We start from the raw sequence: 18970 nt of genomic DNA, 5'->3' as shown, positions 1-18970 counted from the left end.
AAAGTAGACCATTTATAGTCCAGCAGTCCAGTTCGTAGAGCTAATTTAGCTTAGTGCTAAATTAATCTGCAATGATTCCCATATTATCACGTAATAATACATTGCAATAAGTTTTATTGAATTTTGGCCAATTATCCTCGGCCGGGTTAGCTTATACAGCACCTCTGAAAAGGAGGCAGTTATGGGTTTATTATTGTTGAGCAATTTACCTTGAGAAAATAATATTTTGCCCTGATAAGTAATTTTGTTTATTACTTTTAATGATTTCATTAAAGAGATTCCTCCAGGCAGACTGCAGACTCTCATGTTTTATTTTAGTCCCCCCTCCTTTCAGTCCAATTTGAAAATAAAAACCAAAAATAGAATGGCATTGTTGGCTCTTATGAACGGTCCAAGGGAGGGACCATGAATATGAATGATTTTGGTTGGAACAGCTTATCTGATACTGTGTTCCAAATATCAGGATTTAAACAACAATAATGCGGCTTCTTTTCAAATTTTATTCTTCTCATTAGGCATTCTTCAACGGAAGCAAATAAACAAGTCTGCTGTCTTTCAGTACAAATAAAGGACATGAACGAAACAAAATACATTTGAGTAAATGTTTCCATCTGGGTGGTTTTAGGTTTGTTGTAAATAACCTGCAGGACATGGACTTTATCAACAAACATGCTTTACTTCTGTATTTTAATTTATGTCTAAAAGTCCAAAACAAAATCCAGACATTCCAGTGGGTGCTTGAACCTGGGTATCTGTTTTATGACCACATCTACTGTAAAAAACATAAATGTGTACAGTGTATAAAACTAAGTTCTTAGTATAGTTCCAGAACTAGCTTAAAGCTACCAGTTTACTGGTTAAGCACATTTTAACTTTTTACTTCAGAGTTATTACATATATTCCATATATACCATTACGTATACAGTTTTCTTCATTCTTGATCATCAAGCACAAAGTTCACCCAGTCACACAAATTGGAGATTTTTTTTTTTTTAATGAAATCTTTTATACATATATATATAAAAAGGAATGCAATTTACTGCTGAAAACAAGAAGGTTTAACTTTGATAACCAGGCATGTAGCAGCCTGTTTTGCATGGGACGTTTAACGCAAAAACCTGATTTTTTCTAGTCATAAACTGTAGAGGACAAAAACGATTTCTTGACACGAAAACCTCTTCAGATTAGCATGACTCATGGCCCCAATCTCATTGAATCATGTTGTAACACCATTAATGTTGTTGCTGATGACCAAGGTTTGATGTAGTACACTGATAATGGTTTTGGAATCCCAGTTCTCCTGAGAATATGGCCCACAAAGTCTGAGATCATAACTTTGCATCAGTGGTGCACTTTACTTATACAAGCTGAATATAAAGAATATTAACTTGCATGTAAGTAATCAGCAAAATACCCTAGTTAAAGCATCCCACTGTCTATAAGAAAAGATAAAAGTTGCTCAAGATGTTCAAGTTAGTTAGCCAGTCTGATCTCCTTGAACAATCCACCTACATTATATATTACTTCAGTCAAAAACAAGGAAGCAGTTTTGCTAATCAAGCCATCTTGTCTCTTGACATCCAGGTTCTGTTGGGCATGTCTCTGCACTGCTAAGTCTTCTCCACTCTTCAGTGTTCGCTTCCAGACAAAGAGGGATTGTGTGGAGCGTAGAGTGGTTTACATGCTGTTGGCTGGACTCAGCCTGCCGCTCCATGGGACAGCAGTGTGGGCCTGCCAGCTGTCCTCCGCTGCTCGCTGTGATCCCTTTAAGCAGGCCAGGCACAGTGCCACGGAGCTGTAAGCCTCCTCCACTCATTCTTCCTACCTCTTTGAAAGAAAGTCTGTTGACCTCAGATAGAGCGAGCAAAATTTCCAGTGCATTAAATCAGGCCCGCTCCTCAATGATGAGAGCGGAGAGTTGACCCATGTAATCGCCGCACTGCGTGGCTGACGCCATTGTCCTTAGGCGTCATTTTGATGCAGGAGCGAGGCGTGGAGCGGGGGGTTTTCACCTACAACCACAGCATGTAGAACCGTGGCATTCTTCGTTTGCTTCTGTCCATGGTTCAGGCATTTTAGATTATGAAAATGTCACAGTCTGGCTGAGCGTAGTGTGCAGTGAATAACCTCACATTGGCCCGAGTTCTTCAACACACCCATTCTCTTGCCAAGAATGGCGGGTATAAAAGGGCACTCCAACAAGTTTGGCTTCCTCACACTCAAGCAGTTTTTCCTCATGTTCTTCTATTCTGTCACTTCTTTTCCACACTTGCAATTTATGCTGCAGTAATGTAATATTATGACCTGGGTCCAGTTTCTTGAAAGAAAAAAAGATGAACCTGGCACCAGATTGGCCTTTCTCATGAAGAACGAATGGTTTTTGCCAAAGAACTGAAATCAAAACAAGATTAAAAATCATTTTAGTCTACTGGCATGTGGGCATCTTGAATATGCTGGTATTTTCGAAGGAAAAGGGGGGGTATGTTTTTTGCTTTTAATAAAAAAAAAAAAAAAAAAAAAAAAAACTTTCCTGAACAAATACTTCTCAATAAAGGTCTCTTGTGTGTAAACAGCACACAAAAGTGTGCAGTCAGATTATTTCCAACATCTATTTTGGTCATCAAAGAAACTGTGAATTATTGTAGTTGTTAAGAACTGAAACATCGCCCCATAAGATTTGCACCCAAAGGACCGAATTCAACGCAAGAAAAACAGTCCATGCATCCACTCCAAATGACGTATTGAAAATAATCCTGTCCCATGTGGGAACTGAGCAGGCAGATAAGGGGGGACCAACACTGCTTTGCTTTCCTCCCCACACTTCCTCACTTCCCTTAATATGAGTACCCAACAAGAAACAGCATGATAGCTTAGCAAGGAGTACTTCCTTATTTTTCCTCACAAAGGATTTGACGAGATTAAGTAAATTCAGCTAAATAAATGTGTGTTACTTAAGTCAGCAGTTTCACTGTCTGCATTTACACTCTTTAAATACCCTTCTGCCATGAAAGCTTGAATATATTCACCCACTTTTCACCGAAACCACTCAGAATGGGTAATCGTGTTCTTAACAGTGAAAATGATCCCAGCTTACACTGTTTTCTGAGTGAAATGGTTCATGGTCCAAGCTATTGCTATAATATGAGATAGAGGTGCTGGTGGAAACTGCACAGAGAGAAACCAAAAAAACTCTCTGAAGGCCACAACATCCAATTCGAAACAGGACATACTCTATTGAAAGAAAGGGCAGGGAAGAGGGGAAGAGGGAGAGGTACAGAGAGAAAGAGAGAGAGCAAGCGAGCAAGTGAGTGAGTGAGCGAGCGAGCGAGCGAGCGAGAGACAGCACAGCAATGATTTGATTAATAAAAGTCTGAAATTTACAGGCAGAAAATAATCTATAGATGTGATGGAGTGGAACATTTCTCATCAAACTGTGAAAATTCTCAGATCCCAGAAGAACCGCGGCTCGGCAAAGTTCCATCCGTACAAATATATGGCTCTGTGGAACACAGACTTGAGCTCAAAATGAGAAATTTGATGGCATGCACAGCGAGTGTCGCAAAACTAATTTCGATATCTGAGAGTAGATTGAATACCTCCATTCATTTTGGATAATTTAAAGGGCTCTGGACTGCCTATTTTTTCTACTGTTCCAGTTCCCATGTGCATCCCCTCAAAATTGATGGGAAATCTAAAATAATTAAAAGCAGGGGCAACATCAACCCATTCCTCACACTGCCATGAGAGGGCTTACACTGCTTCAAATCCACCTTCACATTTCTAAAATTAAAAAATGTAGCCGTATTACTGTGTTGTCTAAGTGCTGCTCGTCGCTGAAAGCTCTTTTTGAAAACTTCTCACGAAGTAAAGCCTCCATGTGGTCATGACCCTCCCTACTCAAAGGGTAATTACTGCCCAGCTCCAACTGGCCAAGCAAGCACTGGCATGCGCCAATAACAAGGCATGGGACCTTTTGTCCAACAAAATTACACAAGAAGTGGTGAGATTCTGGCAGAGCAACTGAGTGATTCTTCCTATCAGGACAAGGTGACATCCATCAAAAAAAGGAAGAGAGATCAGTAGAAATGGCCAAGGAAACAATTTCCATTATTCAGTGTCATGTATGTTATTATTTAGGCTTATCAAAATGTTTACATAATTGAGATGATCATAATTATTAAAGCTGACTGCAACTATTTTCCAGGGTCGTTAGAGGAAAAACCAAAGTCGTTTCATCAACTTATCACTGTTGTCGAAACAAAACCTCATATCTCTAAATTGATAACTTTACAGGAGAAGGAAAAAACCTAATTTACTTTTAATGTAAGTCAATAGAACCAAACTGAACAAGCAGAGATTTCAATACTAAGGATGAATCCGCTTCAGTGCATGAAACCAGGCACCAGCCCACCAGTACCTTATTTGCATAAAGCACACACTAATTCATGAAGATATTTTGTTAGGGAGCCAATAAAACAGCACTGAGCAGCTCATGAGCCAACAGTTGTGCTTATAGGCGGAGTCTGAGGTCGAGCAGTGAGAGCCCAAATCTGACCAAAATTCAGCTAAATAAATGTATGGCCAAAATTTTTAAATAAACAAAACGTCTTTGTTTACAGTGATTGTATCAGTAACAAAAGCACAGTGTAATGTGTTGTTGAATGAAACATGAAAGTATGGAAAAAAGTTTCAGTATTCATTTAAACCAACATGCATCTAAAATAAATGCATCTACTTTTAAATAGCCATTTTGTTCAAATGTACACGCACTCCTTCCAGACATGAGTCTGATCTTAGAGATGCTCCCAAGATGAAACTTAAGAATAATAAAATGGTCAGTGAAATTCATACACACTTATTTCATAATTAGATTTGACTGTACAGAACTTGGATGAATAAAGGCCATAATGTCTGCATAATGTCTGTCCTATGAAAAGCCAATCATAATTTAAAACCCTATATCACAGTTTCTGGAGCAAACACAGTAAAAATAGGTGGGGAAAACTTAGTGTTTCAGCTTCTTATGTTCATACACGTGTGTGTGACTGTAGGCACTACCATCCTTGAATGTGGCATATGCACGTACAATCCAACATTCTGAATTTGTATTAATTTGAGGAGCCCCCACCCCACCCCACCCCACCCCACCCCACCCCATTAAGAAAGATCTGTTTTGGACATATTTGGACTACTGGAGTAGTTTTACTCAACTCAAAATACTACATCCACATAGGATTCTTAATGTAGTTTAATAATAAAAAAAAATAGAAAATAAATTTAAAACACACACACACACACACACACACACACACACACACACACAATCGAAACACTACACTTCACTATCTAATATCGGTTTAAAATATCAGCGAATCCAAACATCTGCAGAACTCAAATAATATTTTATTAAGCAAGTATGTTCCAATTCTGGCATGACTGACAGCATCATGCACTCCTAAGACAAAAGCAAAAGTTATGAAAGTAATGACACTTTTAATGTTATACTGGGGTTCATTTTGCCACTGTATTTGTGTTTAAAAGATGAAAACTGTTGGCCCTGGTTATTTTGTGCCGCTGGACATTTTAGGCCAACTTAGCCAAAGTGACAAAAGAACTACACGTGATCTACTAAACACTGAAGGAGCAGAAGCCAGTCTTCTATACTTCCAAGTAATAAAGCATTAGCAGCTCTTCATCAGAGCATCTTTTTGTTAACTCAAGTAGAGTTTTTTTTTTGCCCTCGTAAACCACATCTCTCAAACAAGCACCCCAGATGACAGCTCCGCACCTCATTGAGCATGCTTTAGCCCACAGTGTGTGAGAGAGAGATAGCCGTGCTAAGAAAGAACGAGGAAAGCCTTAGACAGTAGGGTGGTTGAGGGGGGAGAGCCCCAACACAACTGATGAGAACCTGTCAGAGAAATCAATGTGCCAGTGTTACATACAGCTCCCCTTCTAGTGATCATTAGTTTGTATGCGAACCAAGTCTCCACAGAAGACCTTGAGGATCCTTATTGTAATTCCAAATTGCTCGGGCAGGTATATTTATTTATTTTAGGACGGGGGTAGAGGTAGGCTCTCTGACGACCCTTAATTCTCAGATGCCTTAACAACCCCGAAGCCACCTAGTAGCTGGATTACACACATCTGACAAGTATGCCCAGCGCTGTCAGCTTTTGTGATGTCGGGAATCCATTGCTGTAATTGACAACATGTTGAGATGCTGAGAAACTAATCATTCCAGATCACTCTCCTCTTCCATGTCGGCCTGCTCTAAGCCTTGCGGACAATGGCCGGAGGGCAGATTTCCAAGTGTGGTGAATTGTAACAGTTTATTAGCTAGATGTGCTTACCACAGGGTACTGAGGAGGATTCACTACACATACCAATTCACTGCCGTATTATAATGTTTGACTCTGAACGTGACGGATAAAAGCTTAGCAAGGGATGGGATGATCATTATTGTTTCAACGTTATGCAGTCTGACCATCCATAATGCGGTATTGATTAAGATCCCTGGCCATATCATGGACCAGCGTTTATACATTTCAGTATGCACATACAAAAAATGACCGACTTATGAAACACATCAAGGTCAAGCTCCTGTTAAAAAAGTAAATAAAATTAATGCATGAATAAATAAATACGGAAATACATTAAACAACTGATTTCACAAGGCTTGATATTGATGAACTGTATGGCTGGCCACACCTGAGATGCCAAAAGCCTCAGAGAAAGGCCTCTTCCCAATCATTAATTTTGATCAATTAACTGCCAAGAGGGCATGTAAGGGCATGAGAGACTAGATACAGGAGCTGGAGAGTATTTGATTTTCATCTGTCTGAGGGTTGCCACATCTCACTGACAATTATACACTTCAATGTCCCATACACAACCATAGCAGGACCACAAAGGTACTTTAGTGTGAGTGCAATTATGATGGAAAAAGCACAGAATGAGCATTTACATTCCTCTTTATGCATCTGAATTTGTCTGCAATAAGACATTATATAATATGTTACCTCATATGTTTGTATCGGCCCAACCGATACAACTTTTGCGGCTGGTACCAAATTTAGAAGGCCAAAAAATTCCAATAAATCAATACAATTTGCAGGTAATTTTACATTTAGTCTATATTTTTATTTCATTTTTATATACAAACAGTTTTAGTTATCAGTGCTTGATTAACTAATAAAATTCAGTTCTCAATTGTCACATTTCTTAAACTCAATCAACAGATTTTCAATAATATAGCTATGAATGGTGTTTCGTGTAGCTGTCATACATACTTGAACAATGAGTTACTCACAGGCACACACAAACACACGCACACTTTTTTGAAATGAAAAGCATTTTCAAACTATGCCAAACACTGAAAATGGCAAAAATGGAGATACGAGGTTTTGTTCTGTTAGCATAATTGAGCCAGGGTCTGAACTACAATGTACTGTGAGTGTTCATGACGAATACATGACAATTAGGAATTTTAAAGAACTTTTTCACTACTTCACATATTTCAAAAAATGATGCTTTGGAAATATTCACAGATTTTTATCCCGCGCTTCTTAATGAATCATTAGCCGACATCAGGAGAAGTACACGCAACGCACCTTGGTTAATACCATTGATATGACATAATGCATGTTTACGAAAACATGGCAATCATTAACAGTGTTGACAAAAGATAATACAAGGCAGTTATTTTTGGCAATATATGTTTAGGTATTGACTGACTGTCCAAACCCCATTTTAATCAAAATAAAATGAACTTGAAGGAATATAAAACTTGGCAAAAGAAACCTACCCTGCAGCATGAGTGCTGATCTTGACCTGCAAATACAGAAGAAATGCTGTAAAAGGCAATACCACATCATTTCCATCCAATCTACCCTTACCTAACCATCTCCCATCCTCTCTCTTTCACTTTCAGACTTTAATTTCTGTGATAAGCTTCAGTAAGCAAATGCAAATGTGTTTAATGATTTGCATCACTAGATCATTTCTGGATTTAATATGCTTTGGTATTCTGGTCAAGGACTCAAATTCGATTTGGAGGCCCTTGCTGGCTCCAAAGACAGCCCTAATCACATATGCAATATTAGCAAGGGCAAAAATGGGGAAGAAATTACACAATAGATCCCCAATGATCAAATCCTTCATCATCTAGGTTAGTCCATATTACTGCTTAGAAAACTTCCAACACAATTTAATCTAATTTGCCTCAACTTAAAAGTAAATTTCAAAAATTCAGTCCAATCACAAATTTATGAGGCACATTTAGCTCAGGTCTCCTCTCAGGAACAACTGGCTCATTAAAGTTTGAATTCTACTGGATAGATATTATGATGGGTAAATGGACTGTGTGGACTTTGATCCGCTGTCTAAAGATTTTTTGTTTACAAGAACACATTTACTTTTCCAAGCAAAGCTACTGAAAACATGCTCTTTTCTAATTACAAGCGAGATGACTATGTAATTATAACCTAGATGACCTGGCAACATGGATAATTCTAATGCTACCCAAACCACAGCCGTTGCTCCAAGGTTTAGCTGTCAGTTCTCCAAGTTAAGTTTCTCTGAAAACTGCACTGCCTAGCCAGGTCAGTCCTCTGATATGCCACATCTAAAGCAACCAGTATGGCTCTGAGCTTATTGGACACTAGTGGCCAATATTGCAAATGCTTTTTAAACAGGCTTTGAAAATTCTATTACACAGCACTTCTTCCTGGACTATTCTTTATAGGAACACTTGCTGAGTCATAGGCTCATCTGGTAAATTTATTCTGGAAAGAAACATTGCCAAGACTGTTTTAGGGCACTTTCACTCCGGCTTTGTTTGGTGCAGAATTATCAGACTTTTTCATTAGTTTGATTGATTCTGATAGACGTAAAACTTTCACACGTACTCCGAACAACAGAAACGTGGTCTGCCAAAAAAGCAACTAAAGCCTTTTTTCCACTGCAGGATCAGTTCTGCTCTCCTCTCTTCTAGCTAACTTGCCTAAGCTAGTGAGATCCAAGCACGCCAGTATGGGCTTGATCCGACTAACTTGTGCTCTGCTATCACAAGTATAGATGATATAAACACCCACATGTATTGTTTGGTGCTCTTTAGCTGTTGCAAAGCGAAACCAACTGAAGCAAATGAAGAATGAAAAATGAGAAAAGACCTTTTGAAACACAGGAAAACACCATGTACAAATAATTAGTTTATTTGGATTAATGCTTTAGGTTCATAGCTAAGGAGTCCTGTTACAAGTTTTAATAGATCAACTGAACCAGTGACCAGACAAGCTGTGTCAACCTCTGAAATAATTATGAGGCCATGGATTCTGTTTTTATGGAATTATATCTCAAGTGTGTTCTTTAGTAACTACTGTGATGTTAGACAAGCTTTACAAAACACTGGCAAAAAAGTTTCCTCTACCTAAAGTTTTCAATTCATTTATTTGGTATGCATGGGAAAGGTCACAGTGTTAACACAGATTGGGAATGCTTTTAGCCAATATGATAACAATACAGCCACAAATACTTGTGCATTTTGTCATCATTTCCACTGTAATGCTGAATTTGGCTACACTTCTTTCCAGGATACAAAGTCAAACTATCGTAACATGTGAGGACCTTTTGACAAATTCTGACCCAATTTCACCAAGCTCCTGAATGGCAAGCGCCCCTAATGGGTCCATTTGGGCCTCATTATTGCATTCATATCAAAGAGCGAAACACTGAGAACCAAACCACTTTGCACGTCAGAAATTTCACCATTAGCCATGTATTTCTTGCATCTATGTTGACAATATTTAGAATGTTCCACAAAGCTCAACAGATCAGTACATATGACACCAAGCATGCATCATGTTTAAAGACCACAGCTCAATAATTATAGCAAATGAATAAATAAATAAAATCTGTCTTCCTTGGATTTTTCATCCACTCTGTGTAAATAAGGCCCAACTTGCATCAGGCCTTGCTAGGCTTAGTTGGCTCAAACTGCATAAGGGCTTACTGTGCTGATGAGTGCTTGAACCCACAGATTGCTGCTTGCAGCTATATTATTTTACATCTTTCCAGTTTGAATGTTTGTGCATGTTTATGCATCTTATTTCTTTTTTAGACAACCATTTTCCAACCTCTTTACCCCTTAGAGGCTGTTCAATTAACAGGCTGTTACTGTGCCTTTAAAACTGACTTCTGACTGATATTCTGATGGGCTACCCTGTGATGTGCCTCAGTCATAAAGCTGTCCAGGCTGAAACACTCCTTATAACTTCTGTGTGATTGGAGGAGGCTAAAGTTCTGGCTGAACATCAGATCACGTTCAGATTTAACTTGAACACATGAAAAGCCAAGCGTAATCACCCCCAGGACACCCCCTGGAATCTTAGGGCTGCCACAATCATGAAATCCTAGCTGATGATCAACAGCCATATAAATAACTGTGAATAGTCTTTTCTTGTTAATTGTTTGCAACCATTAAAACACAAGCCTAAAGTCACCAAACTGGCTGATTAGCCACCCTGCTTGCTAGTTATGTTTAGTTAGTACCTAACACTGGTGCTCAATACTACACCCACACACACGTACACACACACACACACACACACACACGTACGTACGTTGGCAGATACACAGAATTATGTGCAGAGTTGAGCAAATTTACATTTATCAGAGTGAAAATGCAGCATACATGCTAATAACGTTAGAATTAGCTAAATAGCTAACACAAAAACAAACAATACCCAGGGCTGCCCTCTAAACACAAAACAAGCTAGGAACAAGTCTCATTCAGCCGAACTGGGGATGCATTTTAGTGAGAAGTGTAAATGGAATTCAGGCAAAGTTTATCCAGATATGACCTGGACATGTCAACAGAAGGTGTAAACAGGCTCATTGTTTTGAAAATGTAATAAATGTTGACAAATTACATCAATCTCTTATTTTAAAAAAGTATGCTTTTCCATGATATGTACCCTTTAAAATAAATGCCACTTGATCAGACATTTTGTTTCCCAAAACAAACTTATCACATGGCACTAATGTCAAAATTCTTTCTAGGGTCACTACATCTAGTGAGAAAACCATGAAAAAGAAATTAACCAAGCACATGCCCTGAGAAATCCTCCCATTTCATTCATAAGTTTTCTAAAAAGAATTTTAAAAACATTGTTTATAGAATTAAAGAATTAAGCTAATATGGGTTGTCCTGCAAAACGTGCTGCCAAGCATAAACATGCAGAATTAAGCCTGTAGTATTTTTTTTTCCTTCAATTGATTCCAAGCCAATCAAATGCAGGCTGATGGAGACAGCAGTCTCCTTCTTTCTTTGCCTTTTTTCTCCTTCAATAAAAGTTCCCTAGACCCTCAAGAGAAATGGCTGTGTGCCGTGCACATGTGTGTCTGGGTATGCAAGACTCCCCAGAGCACAGGCATGTGGCTTACTGCTGCACTTTGTGACAAACAGCAAATAATTATTGACTGCCTCAGATACAAGACATAAACAAGACAAACTAATAAAAACAGAATAAAATAAAGGAAGCAAATGATAGAGAGCACTTCCCCATCAGTAGCAAAGCATGTACTAACATGAAAATTATAAAAATTAAAAAATATGCCAAATATTTTCTAAATTTTAAAATATTTTTCTAAAATTTTCTGTGTACCACTTTCACCCTGTATTACAGAAAGCTATGGCCATTTTTGGGGGGGTTGCAATGATCGATGGTTGATGACAATATCCAATAGTTTTCATGTATACATCTATAGATGCTGTTACCCATTCATAACCATCTACAGATGTGTAATACTACGTAAGTCAAAGTCAAAAGTTAATTTATATCGCGTTTTTACAACAGGCATTGTTGCAAAGCAGCTTTACAGAAAAATCCGGGTCCAAGCTCCCATGAGCAATGGCGACAAGTAAAATGCATTTTGGGTGCAGTAACCTAGAACATTCTGATCTTCCAGAGTTCAATCACAGCACTACAAAATATTAAAATATCAGTAACTCCTGTATAATGCTGCACAAATTATTTTGTGTTAAGCAAATATGAGGCGATACCTAGACTCCAATATCACTATATATTCCTAGTTTATGTTCATACTGGACTGTTTGCCTGACACTAGAGACGGGTGCAGCTTTCTGAAAATACAAACTCATCTTTACATAATCAGGTATCTGAACAAGAAACGTGCAGTTGCGAATAACAGCAAAATTGAAACTGTAACGATCAAAACAAACTCTAAACTTGATTCCAAGTAAATATTCTGTAGTTTTCAGATAACTGGTAGTACAAAGTCAGGCATGGCTAAAATATATTAAAAATAAATAAATAGATAAATAAATAAAAATCAAGTAAACATCTTATACGAGCTGCACACTAAAAAGGAACATAAACTCTGTTTTTTATTTTTCACAGGAACATATTTTGTTGGGGTCCTGAAATACTATTCGTTTTAAAATCTGGATAATCAAATATCAAAAAATTGGTTGAAATGCTCATTTCTAATACTCCTTCCATTTTATTTTTTTTTTATTTTAAATTAAATTCCACTATCCGAGGTTTCCTTTTGAGTCTTGGTTCCTCTCAGTGTGCTCTCAGGAAGAAAAACCTTGATGTGGTCTACTGTTAAAGCAGCCACACAACTGAATCGAATCAACTATTCTTAAGCATAATAAATTCTTAAATGGTTAACAAAGACGAGAGGTATGCAGCGCACCCCCCTGAGCACGGTGGTTCCTGTCTGAAATCACTCTGAATCGCATAGTGAGGAAAGAAAAGCCGGTGAATTATGAGAGCTGTTTTGGACACAGAAAGGTCAGCTGTTAAAATAGGTCCAGAATGACATTATGTGGGTAAAGGTGCTCCAGTTAATCACTGAGAGACTGTCACAGGCCTATTATTGAATAACTAGATTCAGCACCCCTGGATCCACGTACAGCTTAAGTCTGGGTTTGGACTAGGCTTAAATCACACGTGAAAAGGGATTCATTACTACAAAATTCTTGGTAGCGTTTCAGTATGTTTATGGCCTTGTTTTCTATTAATTATTATATTTATGCACTACTCTTCTTCATTCACTTCAATCATGTATCCACTGGCTTATTAAATTGTGTATTATGTAAAAAATGCTACATAAGCAATACATTTACCACAAATGAGTTTTTATTAGCCCTACAGTAATGCATGCTTAATGTATCTTTTTTTTTTCTTTGCTACATTGAGTTAGGGTATGGATTGCTTAACACACATTAAATTGGGGTATTACAATTAAATGGAAATAATACTGATTAAAATGCCATACAATGCCTCTCTTCAGTTTGTTATATTGCTCTGGTCCATTAGGTCTAAAAAAGCTTATGTTGACAGACATCAGGAAAGAGGTAATGGAACGGGCCTTGATGAAATTAAGAGCTTGCTGAAATGCTGAAGAAACAGTTTAAGTTGGGAAATGATATCACAGATGGCGTGTTTCTGTAGGCCATATGAAATGCCACATGGCACTACCATCGACATGCCACTTATGAAAGCAAACATGCGTCTGGAAGCTGCTGGAGAATACAAAGATTTAACAGCTTCAAACTGAGCCCCAGCCGCACCACTCATGAGGGTAAATTGAAGCTGATGCCACATATGCACCCCTTCCTGACTCTCATATAACATTAGGAAAGCACCTCGACATAGTTCAGTAACTTTTCTTTACAGGAGATGAATCTGTCACTTTTAAATAGCACTCTATGGCACAGTAATGTTTAACATTTTTATATACCAACACCAATGACAACAGCTGGACTTACACTCTATTAAACCTAAAAAAAAAAAAAAAAAAAAAATAGGGATGCACAATAACATCAGAATCAGCAGATATTTTCTTAAAGAAATATCAACATCAGACAGGTGTTTAGATTAGGCCAATTTTTAAAACCAATACTTGTTTGTGTATTTATTGTACTCCAGATGAGCATTTAGGCAAAGCTAGTCTACTACGCCAAGATATCTGCAATTTCATTCATTGTGCTGCATTTTTAACCAGCTACAAATATTACATTTCTCTGTAAGGCTAATCCAGATGGATCTAGTCCCAATTCACATTTTATATGTTTATTTATCTGCATCAGATTTGTACAAGAAAAACATCAGATATGGGCATCAGTTCACAGCCATATCAGGGCATGCACACAAAAAAAAAATTCTGTATAAACGCATTAAACTGTCACTATGTGCATACAGCAAAAACTAAAAGAAAATCCAGTTTTACGAAAACAAAAATTGACAAAGTTCTGTTTGTCCTGAATTTTATTGATGTATTCATTTATTTATTTATTGAAAGATACGGGCACAGTATGGTGCCCAACAATTTTACGCGTTAAAGAGTGTAGAATCGGTGTTTCGTTGTATTGCTCTATTTGTTCAGCAGATTTCAAATACATGTTTATCTCCAGTCTAGATTTTGCAAAAGGCATGCTTACTCATGCTTGGTCACTACTGTTGATAAGGCTGACTACTCGGGTACTGAAATTCGGTTATGAATCACACTGAATTGTTTGATAACTGGTACCAAACAGAGCAGATTTCGTGATATGACCCTTCCACATTTTGTAAAATTCTTACAGCATAAATTTAACTTTGTTAAACAAAATATAATTTAAAACGTAAATGACACATAAATGACAAATTTGCATCATAAAAAAGTTGCTGCTTTAACATCTTTTCTGTAGTGCTTCAGAATCTACTATATATTTATGTGTAGGTGTTTTGTGCTAAGCGATACAACGAAAATATAATTTCACAATTTACGACACGCAACACGGCATTTTGTTTTTCTGAAGTTTGACTGCTGGAACGACAAAAAAGCAGCTGCATGCTAAAAACCAAAAACATTGCTAGCAAAAACTATGGCTATAATTATGTTTAACAATACTGTTCTACAGTTAATCCAATTAAAGAGGCCTTCAATGATCACCTGAAGACGTCCACAGTACACTGAGAAAATCATATTTTGGCATAATTTTGGCTGGCTATTGGAATTCAATACATCTATGGTACTTTGTAGCGACAAAACATGACAGAATTAAGATGCTTGAATCAATACCGGCAATGAACAGGTTGGATTGGTGCATCTCTACGTCTGCAGCTGCACTTTAACGCTGGAATTTATATAACACTCAATTAAATTGTTTTTAGTCTGTCTACTGACCTGCAGCTCAATCTGAGAAGGCCTGACTATGAATAAATAAATAAATAAATAAATAAATAAATACCACCTCTTTCTAAGGTTATGATTACACTAGTGAATGTAGCAATGTCTCAAAAAATACATCCGTCTCTCCGAGAGATATCCACATCGATCATAAAGGAGTGAGGCATGTTTAGCTTCACCAGAGCTACCTACACCAGAGCTTCTCTCCATTTTGAGTGCCAAGGGAGAAGTAAAACTGCTGAGAGAGGATGATGTTTGTGTGCATGTGTGTGTGTGTGTGTGTGTGTGATAGATGGGAGAAAATGTGCAGGTACAACAGTACCATAGTTATTATACATATGTGTCCTGTTCAGTATAGTGGGCTTAGCACTGCAAACAGAAAACCAACCCAGCACTTTACATTGTCAAGCCCATTCCCTCACTGCAAACCGCTGGGATCCGACTCTATCCATTTTCTCAGCCTGCACAATACGAGCAAGTCCAAAGATAATCACTTCTAGCATATTCCACCATATGAGAGGAGAAGGCACTAGACAAATGCAAATGGTTAAGCTATTTTTTTTTTCCTCAAGACAGAAAAAAGATTTGGAAATTGTAGAATACATATGTAAGGAGAAAACTAAAACAAGATGCTAGAGAGTGTATAAAATGTGTATTTGCACACTGGTGTGTAGCGTTTTCAGCTCAGGAACTGCTTTTATTGTAGGAGCAATACCAAACAAATCACTGCTATATCACAAAAATGTCCCCGGTCAAAACTGGCTGGAGGCAAGTGATATCTCCAAGTAAACAGTATATGAAGACCATATCTTAAAATGATAGATCACCTCATTTTGCTGTGACAGAGGTCTTTCCTGCCACAAACATCCGTCATTGAAACTCCAAATCAGAGAGAGAGGGAGAGGGAGAGAGAGAGAGAGAGAGAGAGAGAGAATAAGCAGGCAAGCACTGGAACTGGCAGAGATTTGACACATAAATAGCCAAACCAATTTAATTCCCATTAGATACAAGTGCATGCAAAAAAAAAAAAATAATAATAATAATAATAAATAAGAGTGAGAAATTTTCAATGACCTCCACCATCAGATATTTTACATTTATTTATTAAGGTCACAGCACTGTTTATCATTTAATACAGTTCTCTTCTCACATATTCTTAAAAAATATATAAAAATGTTGCAGCTTGACTTTTAAGCAAACGTGGAATAATAGTAAAACAATATAACCAGGTCCACAACAGCAACACAGCTTATGGGGTCAATAAACTGACTCTACATAACACCAGTATGTGCTTTCAAACAAGGCATCCGGTATATGTACACACCAAATACTACCTTTTATGCACAGAACAGTATAAAAACTCCTCCTTTATACATTACCATCTAAACATATACACCCCTGCTGACCTTTCTTCACCTGCATCACCAAACTTTAATGCCCTCATCAGCTGATACTGAGAGATGTACACATGTGCAGCTCTAACAGCAAGAAAGAAATGAATACAACTGTCTCAAACTAAAACAGAAAACGCACCCACACTGACTCTGGAGCCCTTCAGAAAAGCAAAAAGACGACAAAGAAAGCCTGAGCTCCACGAGGATTACTGTGCCACTGGTGCACCTCACAAAAACTGTTCACAGTGAACAATATAAGGCTTCAGCTACGTAGTACTACTGCCAACACTTCAGAGCTGAAAATCACACTGAAACTTAGGGAAGGCGTGTAAATACCAGATCAGCTGCTGCACAGTCATAGCATAATGGGTTGGACAGATAGGTAGATTCATATACTCACATATACAAGAAGACAGAGGTTGTTCCCAAGTGCAAATGTGGGCACTACAGCATCCAAAAGAACACAATGTTGGAGCTGGGCAGTATGACAACATTTATCATTATTGGGATATATTACTCCACAGTATGGCACAATATACTTTTCTGAACATATCTTGTATATCATGAGTACTTGTAGAACACTGATTAACTGTGTGTTTCATTATAAAGAGCTAAATTCATCCTATTTCATTGGATTTAGTGCAACACAGTATGACATATTTTTAATAAAAATTATTATATTCATAATGTTTGATGGGGTTTTTTTCTCTAATCCAACTGATCAGATGTCTGAAAAATAAATAATGTGACACACAGTGTAGTGTGAAAACGTCTAGTATTGCAATAACATATTTTTGCCACATCATCTACCTCTATTCCAGCTGCATGTCTGATTAAAAAGAGAGAATAACTAGTCCTGTTTAACTGGAACAGTGTGCGAAAGGTTAAATACAAGCATCTGAATTCATAGTTCTTGGTATCATTTTTTAAAATGTAGCACTACTTTGTCTGTTCTAACTTATGAGAAGTCAGAGAAAAATTAATAACGTGACTATCGTGAGTATTGCGATGTTAGTTACATTCTGCCATATCGCCCACCTCTACATACAGCACGTTTATACATAACTACGTTATACAGAGCAAAGACACACTAAAAATGGCTTGAAATTGAATTGATTCAAAAGTACACACTGGCTATGTGTATACTTTATATGTATTCAATTAGCTTACTGAATTTAGATTGATGTAAGCTGTTTCAGCGTATAAGCCATGTAGTTAGTTAACTAGTTAGGTTAACGTAAACCTAGCTAGTTAACGTAGCTAGGTTAGGTTAGTTACCGCTAGCTAGTTTTTGCTTACTGTGGGTAGCTCAGCAAGGAAAGGCCAAAATAACAGCTCTGCTAAATTCATTAACTAACAAAACGCCCCAACAAAACATTAAATTTAGCTTCGTTTGTTTTGTAAGCTTGAGAAACCGCCAGTTATTGTCGAAGCTGATCTCATCAACGTTAGCGTAAACACAAACACTGGAGCTCCGCTAGCAGTATTCTCCCGTTTACCGCACAAAACTAGTAACAAAACTCTAGCTAACATCCCAGCTGGGTAGTTGACAAAACATAACATCCACTAACCAAGCTGTAAACTTTCTTTGTATCCCCGAAATGTGCTCCGTCTTCAGTGCTGTAACCGTTAGTTGACGTTGAACCGTCCACGAACGAACGGCGCCCCAAGCAGTTGGCTAGGCTGACATACGTTAACGTTACTTGGTTCTTTATCACCTTAAAAAGTCATGGCAGAGCCAAAAATAGGCATTATATTCTCTAATGACCATATAACGCTACATCGAACATCTGGTAATTCTTAAATGAATAAATTAACAAAATGAAGACAGGCAGTTTTAGGCACTGTGCTTTAGTAGTAAAACTTAAGGCAATGGCTGCGTCTCAAACCACATAGCACTACATACTACACTAATTAGTGCCCTGCTGGGGGCGGTGAGCCGTTTTTTACATACTATTTAGGGCGGCTGTACGCGATTTGAGACACAGCCTATATAGATGTCTTCAGTTTGCCTACGTTTCAGCTCTCAGATTCAAAATATTATTTTAATATTTATTATTTTATTTTAAATAAAGAAATTAAATGTTAAATAAAATGATTAGCTAATCTGTGAATTTATATCGCATACATTTTCTCTAAAAATTGTTAACAGTGACGAACAAAATCACATTTAAAATTGCTCAATGTTTCTACTTCATCGTCCTGCACTTTGTTAAAACCTGCGTGTATTTTGGTTGTTATAAGAATAATAAAATAAATAAATAAAAAAACAGTCGTATCCTCAAACTCTAAGGTGTTTTGTTTTTTCTTTCAACATCTGTCGTGTTTTCAAAAAGTAAACAAAAATAAATGCACTCCTCAGCAGCCAAACC

At 37.5% G+C, this 18970-nt stretch overlaps 1 long non-coding RNA gene across 1 annotated transcript in view; it reads right to left on the bottom strand.

Moving 5' to 3' along the window:
- LOC119265038 overlaps positions 1 to 18395 on the bottom strand; it is a 91804-nt gene extending 73409 nt beyond the window's left edge. The window contains exon 1 of the long non-coding RNA XR_005131365.1: positions 18170 to 18395. This is a non-coding gene — a long non-coding RNA (uncharacterized LOC119265038). The remainder of the gene's footprint in view (positions 1 to 18169) is intronic.
- Between the last annotated feature and the right edge of the window lie 575 nt (positions 18396 to 18970).

This window comes from Pygocentrus nattereri, chromosome 13, assembly GCF_015220715.1.
Source record: "Pygocentrus nattereri isolate fPygNat1 chromosome 13, fPygNat1.pri, whole genome shotgun sequence".
Taxonomy (NCBI): domain Eukaryota; kingdom Metazoa; phylum Chordata; class Actinopteri; order Characiformes; family Serrasalmidae; genus Pygocentrus; species Pygocentrus nattereri.
This window is presented reverse-complemented; position numbering and strand designations above follow the sequence as displayed.